The sequence below is a fragment of the Manacus candei genome, unplaced genomic scaffold (assembly GCF_025592945.1).
Source record: "Manacus candei isolate 608988 ecotype Guabito, Panama unplaced genomic scaffold, ASM2559294v1 h1tg000045l, whole genome shotgun sequence".
In the NCBI taxonomy this organism is placed as follows: domain Eukaryota; kingdom Metazoa; phylum Chordata; class Aves; order Passeriformes; family Pipridae; genus Manacus; species Manacus candei.
The window spans coordinates 9,584,865-9,601,279 of record NW_026138093.1 but is presented as its reverse complement, the minus strand read 5'-3'; the positions used below and the strand labels follow the sequence as shown (position 1 = coordinate 9,601,279).

General features: G+C 53.5%; 3 protein-coding genes across 5 annotated transcripts in view; 1 reads left to right on the top strand and 2 right to left on the bottom strand.

Annotated features, from left to right (window-relative positions):
* LOC127474822 (zinc finger protein 11-like) overlaps window positions 1-16,415 on the top strand; it is a 705,018-nt gene that overhangs the window by 223,933 nt on the left and 464,670 nt on the right. The gene's annotated exons all lie outside the window — the stretch shown is intronic.
* The window catches only part of LOC127474868 (zinc finger protein 239-like), a 246,797-nt gene that overhangs the window by 33,423 nt on the left and 196,959 nt on the right, over window positions 1-16,415 (bottom strand). The window lies entirely within an intron of this gene.
* Window positions 13,516-16,415, bottom strand: part of LOC127474869 (zinc finger protein 239-like) — a 196,446-nt gene continuing 193,546 nt past the window's right edge. The window contains exon 2 of one of the 3 annotated variants that reach the window (XM_051796182.1): window positions 13,516-13,675. The gene's annotated coding sequence lies outside the window, so the exon portion shown is untranslated. Of the gene's footprint in view, window positions 13,689-13,734; window positions 13,755-16,415 lie in introns of those variants that run through there. The other 2 variants (XM_051796181.1, XM_051796184.1) reach the window with 2 other exon arrangements.

The following is a 16,415-nucleotide window of genomic DNA, read 5'->3' as shown; positions in this document are numbered from 1 at the left end:
GGTATCTGGGGACACGTTCTCAGTTGTGTCCCTCAGTGAGACTCATTAGCACCACAAAAAACTTTAGTGTTTCAATCTCACTTTGACTTCTTGAGAAGTTGTTTGAACTTCCTCTCGGGGACTGAGTCTCATGTAAACAACACCAAACCCCCCGAGGGTCATGAAATGCCTGGGGCTGTTGCTGTGCTGCTGAGCTGGGCCGGGCTCCTGGCACAGAGGGAGCTCCTGGCAAGTTAGAAGAGCTTCAAAGAGACAGCTCTGCTGGTGAGCAGCTCCTCTGCACAGCCCAGCAGGGCTGAGGGCACTGCCAGGGCAGCTCAGGGACACCAGCAGGGCACAGACACAGCTTCAAGGGGCTCAGCACTGGCAGGATGGCTGAGAGCTCCCTGCAGGAGGAATCTTGGCAGGGTGCACATGGTGAGTCTGGGGCTGCAGGGCAGTGCAGGGGCAGCTCCTGGAGGCATCTCCTAAAGCTGGCCCAGCCCCAGCTGATGGGATGGGTGAGCAGGGGCTGTTTTGGGGCACTTTGGAAGAGCTGTGAAGCCGGGGGTGCAGCCAGGGGTGCCCAGGGCTGTGGGGCAGAGCAGGGTCCTGCAGCCCAGGGCGCTGTGCTGGGCAGGGACTCTGCTGCCTGCCAGGGGCAGCTCTCAGCCGGCCCGGGGAGCTGCTGCCAGGGCTGGGGGAGAAGGGCTGTGGGCAAGGAGCAAACCTGGCAGCTGAGGGAGGATCTTTTCCATGTCTTGGTGTTGCAGGGTCAGACCTGCTCACAGCTCCAGATCACTACACTATATTTAATGCAGAATTTTTTGCAAAGCTCACAAAAGGCAGGGGCTACAGGAAAGGAGTTTGTCCTGCTGGTAGTTTCCTGCTTAGGCATTGTAGCATAGACATTGTTCTCTCAGGTCAGGAGGCTGCACTGAAATTCAAACTGTTTTCCTCTCAGAGGTGAATATTTCAGGCAGGATCAGAAATGAGCACAGGATCCTGGGCAGGGCTGAGCCTTCCCTTGGGGGTGGGCACTCTCCTGTCCCAGCCCTTGGCTTCTCTGCAGGAGGGCTCCTGTCCTGCTCTGTCCAGCACAGCTGCACCTCTGGGCTGGCACAGGGGACACTTCACAGAGCTGAGCTTGGAAACAACATTGTCCTGCTGTCATCACTGCACATGTATTTGGGGGTGTGTTTTTTAATATTTGTTTGTGTGAAATCAAAGTGAATGAAGCACAAGGGAAAGAGCAGGGCAGATGGGAAACAGGCTAAAGAACTCTGCAACTCTCCTGGCTCTGCTTGAAACCACAGAGAGCTGAGCCCTTTTGTCTCTTGTCTTTTCTAAAGATTCTTTACATATTCAGCCATAAAAATGAGAATTTTTACTCCTAAAAAGAACACTCTGCAGATTTAATGGTGGAACATATCTAACAGAAGAATTATTCTAAAGAGAATAGAAACCTCTGTTCTGCAGACCACACTCTTGTGAGGAAGGGGGTCAGAAATGGAGCTTTTCCATTAAAGGTGGGTTACATCTGACATCCCTTGTGATCATCAGAGCTGTCAAAACCAGCTCCATGTCGCCACTGCAGCAGAACAGAGCTGAGCCCTTGGCAGCACATGGGCAGAATTCTTGCTGTTCACACCACTCTGAGCCAGCATAAGGGACATACAATTATTTTGGGGGGATTACTATGAAAGACAAAGTATCTTTGCTGAGAGGGGTATCTCCTAATTGTTCCGTGTCTTTTCCTTTTCTGAATAGACCCTGTCCTAAGGAATGACAAATGTCCAACAGCAGCTCCATGGCCCAGTTCCTCCTCCTGGCATTCTCAGACAGGCGGGAGCTGCAGCTCCTGCACTTCTGGCTCTTCCTGGCCATCTCCCTGGCTGCCCTCCTGGTCAACGGCCTCATCCTCAGCGCCGTAGCCTGTGACCACCACCTGCACACCCCCATGGGCTTCTTCCTGCTCAACCTCTCCCTCACAGACCTGGGCTGCATCTGCACCACTGTCCCCAAAGCCATGGACAATTCCCTCCAGAACACCACAACCATCTCCTACAAAGGATGTGCTGCACAGCTGTTTCTCTTTGCCTTTTTCATCTCAGCAGAGTTTTCCCTCCTCACCATCATGTGCTACGACCGCTACGTTGCCATCTGCAAACCCCTGCACTACGGGACCCTCCTGGGCAGCAGAGCTTGTGCCCACATGGCAGCAGCTGCCTGGGCCACTGGCTTTCTCAATGCTCTGCTGCACACAGTCAGTACATTTTCCCTGCCCCTGTGCCAGGGCAATGCCCTGGGCCAGTTCTTCTGTGAAATCCCACACATCCTCAAGCTCTCCTGCTCACACTCCTACATCAGGGAACTTGGGCTTCTTGGGGTTAGTGCTTGTTTTTGTTTTGGTTGTTTCATTTTCATTGTTTTCTCCTATGTGCAGATCTTCAGGGCTGTGCTGAGGATCCCCTCTCAGCAGGGACGGCACAAAGCCTTTTCCACGTGCCTCCCTCACCTGGCTGTGGTCTCCCTGTTCCTCAGCGCTGCTGCATTTGGCTACCTGAAGCCCCCCTCCATCTCCTCCCCATCCCTGGACCTGGTGGTGTCAGTTCTGTACTCGGTGGTTCCCCCAGCACTGAACCCCCTCATCTACAGCCTCAGGAACCAGGAGCTCAAGGATGCCCTGAGAAAAATGATGACTCGATGCCTTTCAGGATCAATAAAGTGTTTGTTTTCTGGTTCATAGAATATAGAATGGGACTCACTAATGGCCCAGCCTTCCTGCTCAGGTTTTTCTCAGAGGTCATTGGATTGTTCTTGCAATAATTTTCCGTGCAATTAAATGTTGTTATGCATCTGCCTTCTAATTTAGTGTCCACCCACTGAATGTGACCCAGAGATTTATAAATGATGAAGTGTGCAATCTGTATATTTAAACAAAATAAAGGACCCTGCAGTGCCTTCTTTGTCCAAGACCCTTCTTCTCAGATGTTCCTAAAGGACAGCACACTGCAGGACAGGGGGTATTTGCAAACGGGAAGGGGACAATAATCCCAGCCCAGCAGCACTGCCAGGGAGCAGCAGGGCTTGGTCTTTGCAGAGCTGCTCTCTTGCCACTTCCACACTGTCCTCCTGAGCCCCTTTCTCGCTGTAAGGCCTGAGTGCTCTCTGAGCACAGTCCTGGGGGGTGGAAGCCCTTGGAGCACAGGCAGGGACAGGCCCTGGGAACTTGTGAAGCAGAGCTGGGCTCCCTTCCAGCATCTCCAGGATGCTGTGGGATCTTCTGAGGGCAGGACATGGACTTGGTCACTTCTTCTGTGACCTTGCTCCAGGGCTGGAACTCTCCTGCAGTGTCCCCATGACACTCCTGCTCTCTGCTTTCCAGGTTCCATTTTTAGATCCAGTCTTCCCCTCCTGTTCCCAGGGACATCCTGGGAGTGCTTCAGAGCTGCCATCCTGGGGCAGCTCCTGCCCAGCGTGGGCAGGCACAAGGTCTCTCCAGCTGCTCCTCTCCCCTCCCCAGTGCCACTGTTTTGTGCAGCCTCCTCATCCTTGCCCAGCCCTCCTGGCACAGTTGGACACAGCCCTTGTTCTACCCCCTCCTCAGGCACCTGCCCAACCCCCCGGGGAAAATGCTGAGCAAACCTTTCAGCTGCACTCAAATCCAATTGGAGGGGTTGGCCTCGAGGAAGAAATCCCTTCTCATTCTCCAGAAACACCAGGACAGCCTGTGTTGTGTCCTGGGCACTCCTCTGGAAGTGTAGGCTATGGAAAAGGTTTTGGTGTCAGGGATATTGAGAAGGCTGGGCAGTGTCACTGGGAGACTCTCCCAAACCCTTGGAAAGGCCAGAGCCATCCCAGAGCTTCCTGGGGCCTTGGCAAAGGCAGACATGGAACCAGTCTGCAAACAGGGCAGCAAGGAGGGTTGGCAGAGTTCCACACTACTCAGGCTCAGCAGGGAAGGGGATAGGGCAAGTCCTCCTGCAGCCATTGCCAGGCATGGGAAGGACAAGGCAGGGATTGCAGAACCCCTGTGGGAGGGAATAGAAGAGGATGTTGTGTGCCCAGACTTTATCAAGGCCCTTGACATGGTCTCCTGTGGTCTCCTTATGGCCAGACTGGTGAGAGCTGGACTGAAGAAGTGGGAGATGTGGTGGGTGGGAAGTTGGCTGAATGAAGAGTGTCAAATAAAATCCATGGTACCAATTCCTCTTGGCAGCAACTTCCTGGTGAAATCCCTCAGTGGTTAGCCCTTGAACACCACTAGAGAACATCTTTATTATCTCTCTGTACATTGGGACAAAATGTATTCTCAAGTCCTTTGTGAATGATGCCAAATTTCAGGGAGCCCTTGAGCAACCTGTCCTGGTTTAAAGACACATATTGGGGCAGGTACTCCAATAAAATGAATTCACTCCTCTTTTATTCCCCACCACTACAGGGAGACAAAATACAAGGAGGTATAAGTGAAAAAATAAGAGTTGACTGACAAGAAATATAGCAGCAAAACCAGCAATACCAACAGAACAGTCCAAAGCAACAGCAGAGAGGGAAATTGCCTCCTCTTTCCTCTCAGGCCCCACTCCCTTTTGTAAACAGAAAAAAACAGGGATCAACACGTGCCTCCCTTCCCCCTTTTCCCTCTGAATGAACAAAGAACAAAAATTAAACCAGGAGAAAGAGAGAGCAAAGCAAAATGTGGGAAACTCTCTGGTCTGAGATCAGTTGTGCTGCCCAAGAACACGCTGACTCCAGAGGTGTCCAAGCGGGGCAGAGCCGGCGACTCCGGTCCGTGCGGCGGCGGGGGGGAGGCAGCGGCTCTGCTTGATTCCATGGAGTTCTGGGCAGGCACAGTGGGTGCCATGAGACTCTTCACTGTCACTGTGGCTACTTGGTTCCCTGAGATTCCACAGTGTCCCTGCATTCCTTTAGTTCCATGAGGCTCTGCAGTGTCACGGTGCCACTTGACTCCGTGACATTACAAAGAATCAGAATGGCCCCTTGATTTAAGGCCAACTGCACGTGGGGCTGCCTTAGGGGGTGTGTGGGCACCCAGACAAGGGAGTTGTCACCCCCTTGGACTCAGCCCTGGGGTCACCACATCTGGACTGGTCTGTCTGTCTGTGAGGTTCCCCATTCTGGAGGAATGAGGAAGAACTGGAGAGGGTCTAGAGGAGATCTGACAGGATGGAGCTTTTCTCTGTATTGGAAATAGAATGAAATCTCCACAAAGAGTAGCATAGAAGGTTCAGAATGAAGGTGAGGAAAAAGAAATGTCACTCAACGGGGACCCTTGTGCTGCAAGAGGTCACCCAGAGGGAGTCAGGATCAGCCCATGGCTTTGTGTTCCAGGGAACAGCCAGAGCTGGTGCAGAGACATCAGGGAGGGTCTAGAAATGCTGCTGGGAGGGGGTGGGAAAGCAGGAGGGGTGTGTGCAGCCTGCAAGGCCAGAGCAGCAGCAGGGCCAGGGCAGGACAGCCTGCAGGAGAGATGGCCAAGGGCTCTGGCAGGGCTGCAAGGCCCAAAGGCACCCAGGCCTTTGTCCCCTTGCCTCTGGCAGCTGCCTCTGCCACTCAGGCCACCACAAGACACTTGCCTGGCAGGTTCTGCACTTGGGTTCTGCCTCGGCCCTCCCTCAGGAGCCTGGCAGGGGTTGCCCAGGTTTGGGCCTTTGTTGTTCCTCCCCCTCCCATCCCAGTGCCCCCCAAACAGCCCTGAGCCAGCCGGGAGGGACAGGATCTGCTGGGCCAGGGCCTGGGGCTCAGGCCTTGGCCTTTGTGCTCCACAAAACCAAGGCAGGCTTTGCTCAGCATTGCAGGGGCCTGCCCAGAGCCTTTGTCTGCCTGCACTCCTGGCCTCCAAGGAGCTGCTCCAAGGAGTCCCTGGGGAGGCTTTGGCAGTGCCTGCCCTCAGTGGGGCCCAGCAATGCTTCAAGGCACTTGGAGTTGGGCTTCTGACTTCTTCAGCAGCTGCTTCAATCTTCTCTCAGTACCTCAGGATCATGGGCTGGGCTGCAAACACCCCGTGGGGCTCATTAAAATCCAGAAATCCCTCAGGATCTCTTTGTCTTCCTTTAATTGTCTTCAAGGCAATTTCAAAACAAGTCTTCAAAGTTTGTACTTTTTTTTTTTTTTTAATTCAAGGATGGCTATTTTTTAGTTCAAAGAAGAGGAGATAGAGGTGTTCTCCAAGTGATCTTGATGCTGAGTGTCTCCTTAGGAGATCTACACTGACCCTGGATGATCAACCTTGCTCCTCACCCCCCAACCTCACCAGTTCTGACATGGCCCGTCTTGGACTGACAGCTGATTGAACTCCAAACACACTGTGGGACCCATTAAAACACTGAAAAACAAATTATTTCCCTTCCTTTCATTGTCTTCAAGACTTGAACAGCTAATTGGAGTTGTTTTGTAGTTTAGCTAAGGGGGAAGATTTTAAAGTGGAAGTCACGAAAAATATAGATTTTTGATGAAAGGGAATGATTTACACAGAGCCTTGGGATGCAAGAGGGTCAGGACACCAAGGATTTGGATCCAAAGATAAGGGGGCAAAAGAGATTAGTATCACTTAATCATTTACCAGTTGAACAATTATCAAGTGGTTCAATAGCATTTGCTACAATTTTAACAGTGACTGAATTACAGATTCACAATAACAACATTCATCATCATCATGGCCGGGCTTTGCGAACGAGGATTTGGGAAGGCTCTATCCACATTTGTTACAGGCACACTGGTGGCTAATGAGGCCAATACAAGATAGACATAACGGATTGCAAAAGGCACAGCAGAAAGACTCCCTAGATGGTATATTCTGCAAGACACGGTTCTTTCTGTGTTGCCTTTTCTCCTCAAGAGTGATCCTGTGTGCGTTCTCAAAGGAGACAGCTGCGTTATAGATGGTGTGTCTCCAGGTCTCCCAACTGGAGGTCAGAGTAGACCAGTTATGGTGATCAATATGGCCAAGGCTGAGATGTTGTTTCAGGGAGTCCTTGTATCTTCTCTTCGGGGCTCCTCTCTTGCGGCAGCCGGTGGCAAGTTCACCATAGAGCAGGATCTTAGGGAGGCGGTGGTTGGTCCTTCATCCTGGAGACGTGCCCTGCCCATCACAGCTGTGTTCTCAGCAACGTGGCCTCAATACTTGTGACTGCTGCTTGTTCTAGAACAGATGTGTTGGTCACATCATCTGACCAGGGGATGTTTAGGATTGTGCGGAGGCAGAGTTGATGGAAGCGTTCTAGGAGACGCAGGTGGTGGCAGTTGATGACCCATGATTCGGAACCATACAAGAGAGTAGACAGCACTGTGGCTCTGTAAACACTGATCTTTGTACTTTTCTTCAGGTGTTTATTTCACCAAACTCTTTTATGAAGCTTTCCAAAAGCTCTCTATGCCTTTGCTAACCTGTTGTCTATCTCTGCCAATCTTACCATCCAAGGAGATGAGGCTACCCAGGTAATTAAACTGCTGAACTGATTTGAGCTCTGATTGGCCAATGGTGATATGGGGATGATGGAAGACTTCCTGAGGTGCCAGTGGATAGAGAACTTCTGTCTTCTTTAAGCTGATTTCCATCCCACAGAGCTCAGCAGCCTCAGGCAGGATGTTAAATGTTGTAGAGTTGCTTCTGTGTGTGCAACAAGGGCGGCGTCATCAGCATAAAGCAGCTCCTGGACAAGATGGTTTAAGGTCTTGGTGTGGGCCTTCAGTCGCCTTAGGCTGAAAGGGCTTCCATCAGTACGGTATCGAATGTAGATCCCGTCCTGATCATCGAGGTCTGCTGTGGCCCTTTGGAGCATCCTGCTGAAAAAGACTGTATCCCAGTTCACAGAATCACAGAATTAATTAGGTTGGAAAAGACCTCTGAGATCATCAAGTCCAACCTATGACCCAACACCACCATGTCAACCAGACCATGGCACCAAGTGCCACATCCAGTTGTTTCTTAAACACCTCCAAGGACAGTGACTCAACCCCCTCCCTGGGCAGTCCATTCCCACGTCTAATCACGCTTTCAGTGAAGAAATTCTTCCTCATGTCCACCCAAAACCTCCCCTGGCACAGCTTAAGACTGTCCTGTTGTCCTGTCACTTGTTGCCTGGGAGAAGAGGCCGACCCCCACTGGCTACAACCTCCTTTGAGGTGGTTGTAGAGAGTGACAAGGTCTCCCCTGAGCCTCCTTTTCTGCAGCTTGAACCCCCCCTGCTCCCTCAGCCGCTCCTCATAGGACATGCACTGCAGATCCTTCACCAGCTCTGTTGCCCTTCTCTGGACCTGCTGCAGCACCTCAATGTCCTTCCTAAACTGAGGGCTCCAGAACTGGACGCAGAACTTGACGTGTGGCCTCCCCAGTGCTGAGTCCAGGGGGACAGTCACTGCTGTGAGAACACAGGGGGACAGTCACTGCTGTGAGAACGCTTCTGTTCCACGTTTTCACGGCGTTTGTGACAGATCAGACCAAGTGACCTTACGGGGATGGTTCTACCCCCGGCACAGGCGGTGCAAGCCCAGCAGTTGTTACACGGGACGTGCTGAGGGAGAAAGGCGCCTCCGTGTGCGGAACATCCGCACAATGTCATGTAAGGCAGGGCTCTGCTGACATCCTCCTGGGCAGTTTCAGTATTGCCATCTGAGGACTTCCCTCCTCTGATTTCACGAGCTAACTCCTGCCGTGCCAAGTTGTGGCAAGGCAGGGGCAGGAGCAAGAAAACCAGTCTGTGTGTCCAATACAGAAGGTGGGAGGGTGGGAGGCAATTCCCTCTTGGGATGGATTCTTCTGATGAAGAGTGTTCTGTCTCTTTTGGGCTGTAGGGTTGCTGCCAAAGGTGTGTGCAGACGGACAGATAAACAAGGTCAAGATGACCAAGTAAGAAATGAGGGAACACACGGCAGAACACTTTACAACTGTTGTAATCTTGGCCTGCCTGAAAAGATGAAGAAAAAGTTTTAAGATTTGTCTTGTAATTTCATAATCTTTTTTTGACTTTAAAGTTTTTGAAGAAAACTGTAGGATGTTTTTGCAGCTCCTTCTGTTGTAAACTAACTTTAAAAAGGTGAAAAAAGAACACAGAGGTCTCGAGTATTTGTCTCAGTAGTTAACAAAGTCCAGTGAAAGGTCAGTAATGGTTGGGATATAAATGGATGTTAATTAGGCATTGTCACTGGAACCCGACAACAAAAGTTTCTGTGGAAAATCACAATTTTCCTCCCAGAAGATTTATTTTGCTACCCAGTGAAGAGACTCTCTAAGTAAAATACCTAATTAATATTTGTCAGTGCAACCTACACAAGCCTACATATGGGTCTCTTGTGTTTGCCCCTGGGTGCTGTGGGGAGAGAAGTGGTCACCGTGTTTTTCCCAGTCCCTTATTTTACTGGCAGAGAATCTGTATTGCTTTTTAGCAGTATTAAGGCCAAACATAACTCCAAGTATGTTTAATTAGAACAATGAATAAACTCTCTGATTGAAAATCAGGATTAGCATTCCCACTGTTGCCAGTAAACACTTTGATGGATGGCTTGAACTCCAAAATACATCTGAGATAATGTTGTTGATACTTAAATTTGTCATTTTGGCAATACCAGCTGAAGACCAGGAAACTTTGTTTTCCTCACAACAACCAACTCCCATATTAGTCTATTAGATTTTTCATGCTGATTTTGCCAGTTCCAAGTTAATGTCTGTTTTCTAATGTTGCAGCAAATCAAAAGACAATTTAGATATGCCAGCAGGTTGTCTTCTACCAAGAGCTTGTTCAATCCCACTGGATTTTTGGGATTCATAAAAGTGTAATTTAAACATCTGTTTTGATGGGCAACACCAGGAAATTTTAGGATTTTTTTCCAAAAAACACCTGCTGAATGCAGTTTGATCTTTTTCTAGTAGTTTGTAATTGCATTGTCTGAAAATTTGACTGCAAGGCAGCAGGTTAACTGAAAAGCAGAGTTTCAGGTTTATTTTAGGTATGGGAAGACTTTGGCAACCAGTGATGAGTTGTGCCAACATGGTCCCAGCTGCCCTCAGAATGCTCCCAGTCACTCCCAGTATGACCCCAGCCACCTTCACTGTGGGCCCAGTTGCTCCCAATATGATCTCAGTTGTGCCCAGCATGGTCCCAGTAGCTCCCAGTTCCTCCCAGTGTGATCCCAGTTGCTCACAGTTGTCACCAGCATGGTCCCAGTAGCTCCCAGTTCCTCCCAGTGTGATCCCAGTTGCTCACAGTTGTCACCAGCATGGTCCCAGTAGCTCCCAGTTCCTCCCAGTGTGATCCCACTTCCTCCCAGTTGCCCTTAGCACAGACCCAGTTGCTCCCATTATGATCCTGGTCTGATCCCAGTATGGTCCCAGTATGATCCCTGTACGATTGCAGTTGCCCCCTGCATGGTCCCAGTTTGTCCCAGTTGCCTCCAGCATAGATCCAGTCAATCCAAGTATGATCCCAGCCTTCCCCCACCATGGTCCCAGTCAATCCCAGTTGTCCCACTGTAGATCCAGTCACTCCCAGTTGCTCCAAGTTGCCCCCGGTGTGGTCCAAGTCGCTCCCAGTGTGGTCACAGTTACCCCCAGTATGGTTGCAGACACTCCCAGTATATCCCAGTTGCTCTCAGCATGCTCGTAGTCATACCCAGTTACTTCCACTTCCCCCAGGATGGTTCCAGTTCCCATCAGGATGATCCCAGTCACTCCCAGTCACTCTCAGTTTATGCCAGTTGCCTCCAGCATGCACCCTGTCACTCCCAGTTACTCCCAGTTGCTTCCAGCAGGATCCCAGTTGCTCCAAGGATGTTCCCAGTTGCCTTCCAGCCTGGCCCCACTGGTTCCCAGTTCCCCCCTGCGTAGTTCCAGTCACTCCCAGTTTGATTCTGGTCCCTTACAGTCACTCCCACTATGATTCCAGTATGGTGCTGGTCACTCCCACTATGATCCCAGTCATTCCAGTCACTCCCAATAGGATCCCAGTTGCCCCCAAGGTGGTCCCAGTTGTTCCCAGCCACCCCCAGGATGGTTCCTTTCACTCTCAGGGACTCCCAGTCTGAGTCCAGTATGGCCCCAGTCACTCCCAGTCACTCCCTGGAGGATGCCATTTGCCCTCTGCATGGTCCCACTTGATCCCAGTATGATCCCAGTATGAATCCAGTCACTCCCAGTATGATCCCAGTAACTTCCAGACACTTCCAGTACAAAGCCAGTTTGATCCCACTCATCCCCAGTATGGCTGCAGTCCCTCTCACACACACCCAGTATTATTGCAGTCATTCCCAGTAAGACCCCAGTATGATCCCAGCAGGGGCCCAGCTGCCCCCAGTATGGTTCCAGTTGCTCCCAGTCACCCCTACTATGGTTCCAGTCACTCCCAGCCACTCCCTGTATATCCCAGTTGCCTCCAGCATTCTCCCAGTCAGTCCCAGTATGATCCCAGTCTCTCCTAGTAGGATCCAACTTACCCCCTGCATGGTCCCAGTTGCTCCCAGTCACCCCACTGTAGTTCCAGTCTCTCCCAGTCCCTCCCAGTATGACTCCAGTATGATCCCAGTGACCCTCTATATGGTGGCAGTCACACTCAGGATGAACCCAGACATTCCCTGGCACTCCCAGGATAAAGCCATTTGTCCCCAGCAGGGTCCCACTTGCTCCCAGTCACCCAACTAGAGTTCCAGTCCCTCCCAGTAGGATCCCTGTCAGTCCCAGTCTCTCCCAGTATATCCCAGCTGACCTCAGCATGCTCCCAGTCAGTCCCAGTACACTCCCAGGCAGTCCCAATATGATCCCACTCACTCCTGGTCTCTCCTAGTATATCCCAGTTGCCCCCAGTGTGGTCCCATTCACTCCTGAATGCTCCCAGTAGCTTCCAGCATGATCCCAGTTTCTCACAGCCACTCCCAGTCAACCCCAGTAGGGTCCTAGTGCCTCCCAGTATGATCCCAGTCAATTACAGCGTGATCCCACTTGTTCCCAGTATATCCCAGTTGCGCCAACATGGTCCCAACTGCCCTCAGAATGCTCCCAGTCACTCCCAGTATGACCCCAGCCACCTTCACTGTGGGCCAGTTGCTCCCAATATGATCCCAGTTGTGCCCAGCATGGTCCCAGTTGCTCCCACTTCCTCCCAGTGGGATCCTAGTAGCTCCCAGTTGCCCCTAGCATAGAACCAGTTGCTCCCAGTATGATCCTAGTCTGATCCAGTATGATCCCAGTACAATCACAGTTGCCACCAGTATGATACCAGTGACTTCCCGACACTTCCAGTAGGAAGCCAGTTTGATCCCACTCATCCCCAGTATGGCTGCAGTCCCTCTCACACACTCCCAGTATTATTGCAGTCACTCCCAGTATGATCCCAGTATGACCCCAGTAGGGGCCCGGTTGCTCCAAATATGATCCCAATTGCCCCCAGTGTGGTTCCAGTTGCTCCCAGTCACCCCTACTGTGGTTCCAGTCACTCCCAGTATATCCCAGTTGCCTCCAACATGCTGCCAGCTGCTCCCAGTATGATCCCTGTTCCCCAGTTCTGGTCCCACTGGATCCAGTCCAGGTCTCGGTGTATCCCGGTGTCCCCCCTGTCCCCCCACCCCGCTGTCACCCCCTTTTCTCTCCCCACAGAGCTCCTGAGCCGGCGGCGGCCGCAGCCCCTCCCCAGGGCCTCGGGCCCAGCCTGGACCCCCCTGTCCCTGTGAGGATTTTGGGGGGTCGTGTGTCCCCCCCTCCCCTGCTGTCACTCTGCCTCCGCCCGGCTGCTCCCAGTGTTCCCAGTAAAGCTTCCCAGTTCTCCCCAGTCCCGGTTATTGGGGGGCACTGGGGGAGGGCCTTGGGGGAATCCCAAGGGGTGGAGCCGAGTATGGGGGGGGCAGAACCAGCCCCAGGATGGATCAGGAATGGGGGCCCCCCTTTGTTCCCCTGTGTCAGCCTGCTCTGGGGGGGTCTTGGTGGGGCACCTGCCCCTTAAAAGGCACCCAGCTCACCCCAAAAGGTGCTGGGACCCCCCTAAACCTGCACAAAAGCCCTGGAGAACCCCCCAAACATACTCAGAGCCCACCCAGGACCATACCTAAACCCTTTTTTTGGGGTGGTGGGACCTCAAATTGAGTTGGAGGAAGCTCGGGATTGGGGGGATGATGTGGATGATGTGAGAGGAGGGAAAAATGGGGTTGGGACCCCCAGAATAATCTGGGGGTGGGGTGGGCATTGAGGGGACTATGGAAAAGTGAAAGGAAGAGAGTGAAGCATGGAAAAAGGGGGGTGGTCTGGTGGGTCAGATGGTCCTATGAGGGTCTTTGGGCACAGAGGGGCTGGGAAAGGGAGGTGGCCCCCCTGAGCTCCCAACTTACTGTGGGGTGCTGGGGGCTGCTGGATCCAATCTCAGCCTTGCATTATGCCAACACTTTCAGTTTAGAGGAATTACAGAGGTGTGACTGAACCATTTAGGTCCCCCAGGTTTTAATGATGGCAAATCAGATCTATTGATAGAAGGGGATTATTTAGGGATACAAATGATCAGACAAAAGATCTTCATCAGGATTTTTTTACTGCACAAGAGAAACACTAAAAGACAGGATAAGATAGGACAGTGCTCTACACTAAAGCAATTGTTGAAGCAATTCTACTAAAGCTGGCACAAAAGCAATAATTCTTAATTAGAGATGGATGGAACTCCCCCAGACCAACCCTGGTGGGGAGATCTCTGCTCTCAACCTCCAGGACTGACCTTGGGGGGTCCCCAGCTAAGGCAGGAATCTCCACACACCCCCAGGAAGGGTTCTGTTGGAAGAAGCTGCCCCTGTGAGAGGGGACTGGCCCTTTGTGGTAGAAACCTCAGTCCGCTCAAGTGCAAAGGGCCGCTATGATCCCCCCCTCACAAAGGACAAGACAATTGGGGAAGGAAAGAGGGTCTTGGCTAACAGAGATCAAAGATTTCATGAGGTAAAAGCAGGTTCAGTTCAGGCTGAGGGCGCTGCGGCACCGCCCGTGCGAACATTCCTGACGGGCGGGCGGGCGGAGGCTGCGGCTGCGGGGGGTGGAGGGGGCTCTGGAAAGGCGGTGCGCGCGCAGAGCGCCGCGGGTGCTTCCGGGAAGCAAAGATGGCGCTGGCTCCGTGCTGCACTGTGAGCTGGCGGGGCCTGCGGGAGAGCGGGGCTCTGGGGATCCCCTCGGGGGCTGCGGGGAGCGCGGCTGTGGGTGGAAAGGCTGGAGAGTTCGGGAGGGTTTAGCCGAGGGGTTCAGGGGCTCTCGAGAGTCAGAGCGCGGGCCCGGAACCGGGGGGGGGGCTTTGTCAACGCCCTGCCTGCACTGCGCAGGCGCGCCGGCGGAGTACTGAAGGGGGAACTGCAACTCCCATGAGGCTCTGCGCGATCCGCCATTACTTTTCCCGCCACAGCGCTCCGGCCGGCCCCGCGAACCGGCCCCAGGGAAAGGGGATCCCAGAGACCCCGCCCGAACCCCAGAGACCCCCAACACTCAGCACACAGAGACCCCACGGGGGGGGGGGGGGGGGGTCCCTTAAAGCCTAGCAGTGTGTTCCGGGGGTCCCCAGCCCCCCAAAGTCTGGGCGGGAGATGTACCACATCCAGGTAAAGGGATCCCAGTGCCCCCAGTATAGCCCAGTGACCTCCCAGTGACCCTTAGTACAGCCCAGTAACCCCCTCAGTGACTATCCAGTGTGTCCCAGTGACCTCCCACTGCCCCCCAGTATGGCTCAGTGATTCTCCAGTGAGCACCCAGTAACCCCCAGTATGGCCCAGTAACTTCTGAGTGCCCCCTCGTGTGTCCTGGTAATCCCCCAGTAACTTCCCAGTCCTTCCCAGTGCTCTTCCAGCATCCCTCAGTAGCCCCCCAGTCCCTCCCAGTGCCCCCTGGTTCCCCCCAGTGTGTCCCAGTAACCCCCAGTAATCCCCCAAAGCCACCAACTGTCCCCAACGTGTCCCCAGATGCCCTTGGCCTTTCTGTGAGTGTGTGTGTGGGAGGGCGTTTTTGTGTTCAGAGGGTCCAGTGGGGGCTCCTGGGGTGAGATAGAGGGTTGGGGACATCAGGGATGGGGTTTGGGTACACTGGGGAGAGTGGGGAGGGGTTTGTGGACAGTGGAATTGGGCGTGTCAAGATGGGAATTAGCGTGATCTGGAGGCCCTGGGGACATTGGAGACACCAGGGGAGTCTCAGGGTCTTAAGGGGGGAAATTAGGGACACCAAGAAGGTCTTGGGGACACCAGGGGGGTCTCAGGACTCACCTTAGCATGCTGCTGCCCCTCCTCTTTACCCATAGACATCATTAACCACCCCAAATGTCTCCTAACCCCCATTTTCCCTTTAATCACCTCCCCCTACAGATCCCTTTGCCCTCCCAACACCGCTTTTAACTCCCCTTAATGCACCCAAAGCCCCCAAAACCTCCCAAATCCCCATTTAAACCCTCCCCCCGACCCCCCCCAAATCTCCCCCAGCCCCTCCCGAAATGCCTCCAACACCCCCCAAAGAGGGATCACCCACACCCTGGGACAGGAACACAGTGGGCTGTACTGGGGGCACTGGGCTGTACTGGGAGGGCACTGGGGGGGGCTCAGATGTCCCAGGACAACGGGGCCCAGCTTCAGGAGAGATCTGGGGAGCAGTGAGGAGGTACTGGTCTGTGCTGGTCTGTCCTGGTCTGTCCTGGTTTGTACCCCCAATCCCCAAAGCCCCTCCCCAGCTCCCCCAGGACCCTCCCACACCCCAAAGCCCCCCAGGCCCCCCCAGACCCCTGACTTGGTCCTGCTGCCCCTTGAGCATCTGCAGCTGCTGCAGAACCAGGCATTTCATCAGCAAATGTGCAGGTGACCCCAAGCTGGGGGTGTGTTGATGTGCTGGAAGGCAGGAGGGCTCTGCAGAGGGACCTGGCCCAGCTGGATCCATGGGCTGATTGCAAGGGGATGAGGTTCCAGCAGGCCAAGGGCCGGGTCCTGCCCTTTGGCCACAAGAAGCCCCGTCAGCCCCCCGGGCTGGGGCCAGAGTGTCAGGAGAGCAGGCAGGCAGAAAGGGAGCTGGGAGTGGGGATGGACAGGAAGCTGAAGAGGAGGCAGAGTGTGGCCAGGTGGCCAAGAGGGCCAATGGCTGGTGGCCTGTGTGAGGAAGAGTGTGTCAGCAGGAGCAGGGAAGTGATTGTTGGGCTGGAGTGAGCGCTGGTGAGGCCACCCCTGGAGTGCTGTGTCCAGCTCTGGGCCCCTGAGTTGAGGAAGGCCCTGGAGGGGCTGGAGCAGGTGCAGAGAAGAGCAGCGAGGCTGGGGAAGGGAGTGGAGCACAAGTGGTGTGAGGAGAGGCTGAGGGAGCTGGGGGTGTTGAGGCTGGAGAAGAGGAGGCTCAGGGGAGACCTCCTGACTGTCTGCAAGTCCCTGCCAGGAGGTTGGAGCCAGGTGGGGGTGGGGCTGTTCTGCCAGGAAGCAGCAGTAGGACAAGAGGGCTGGGT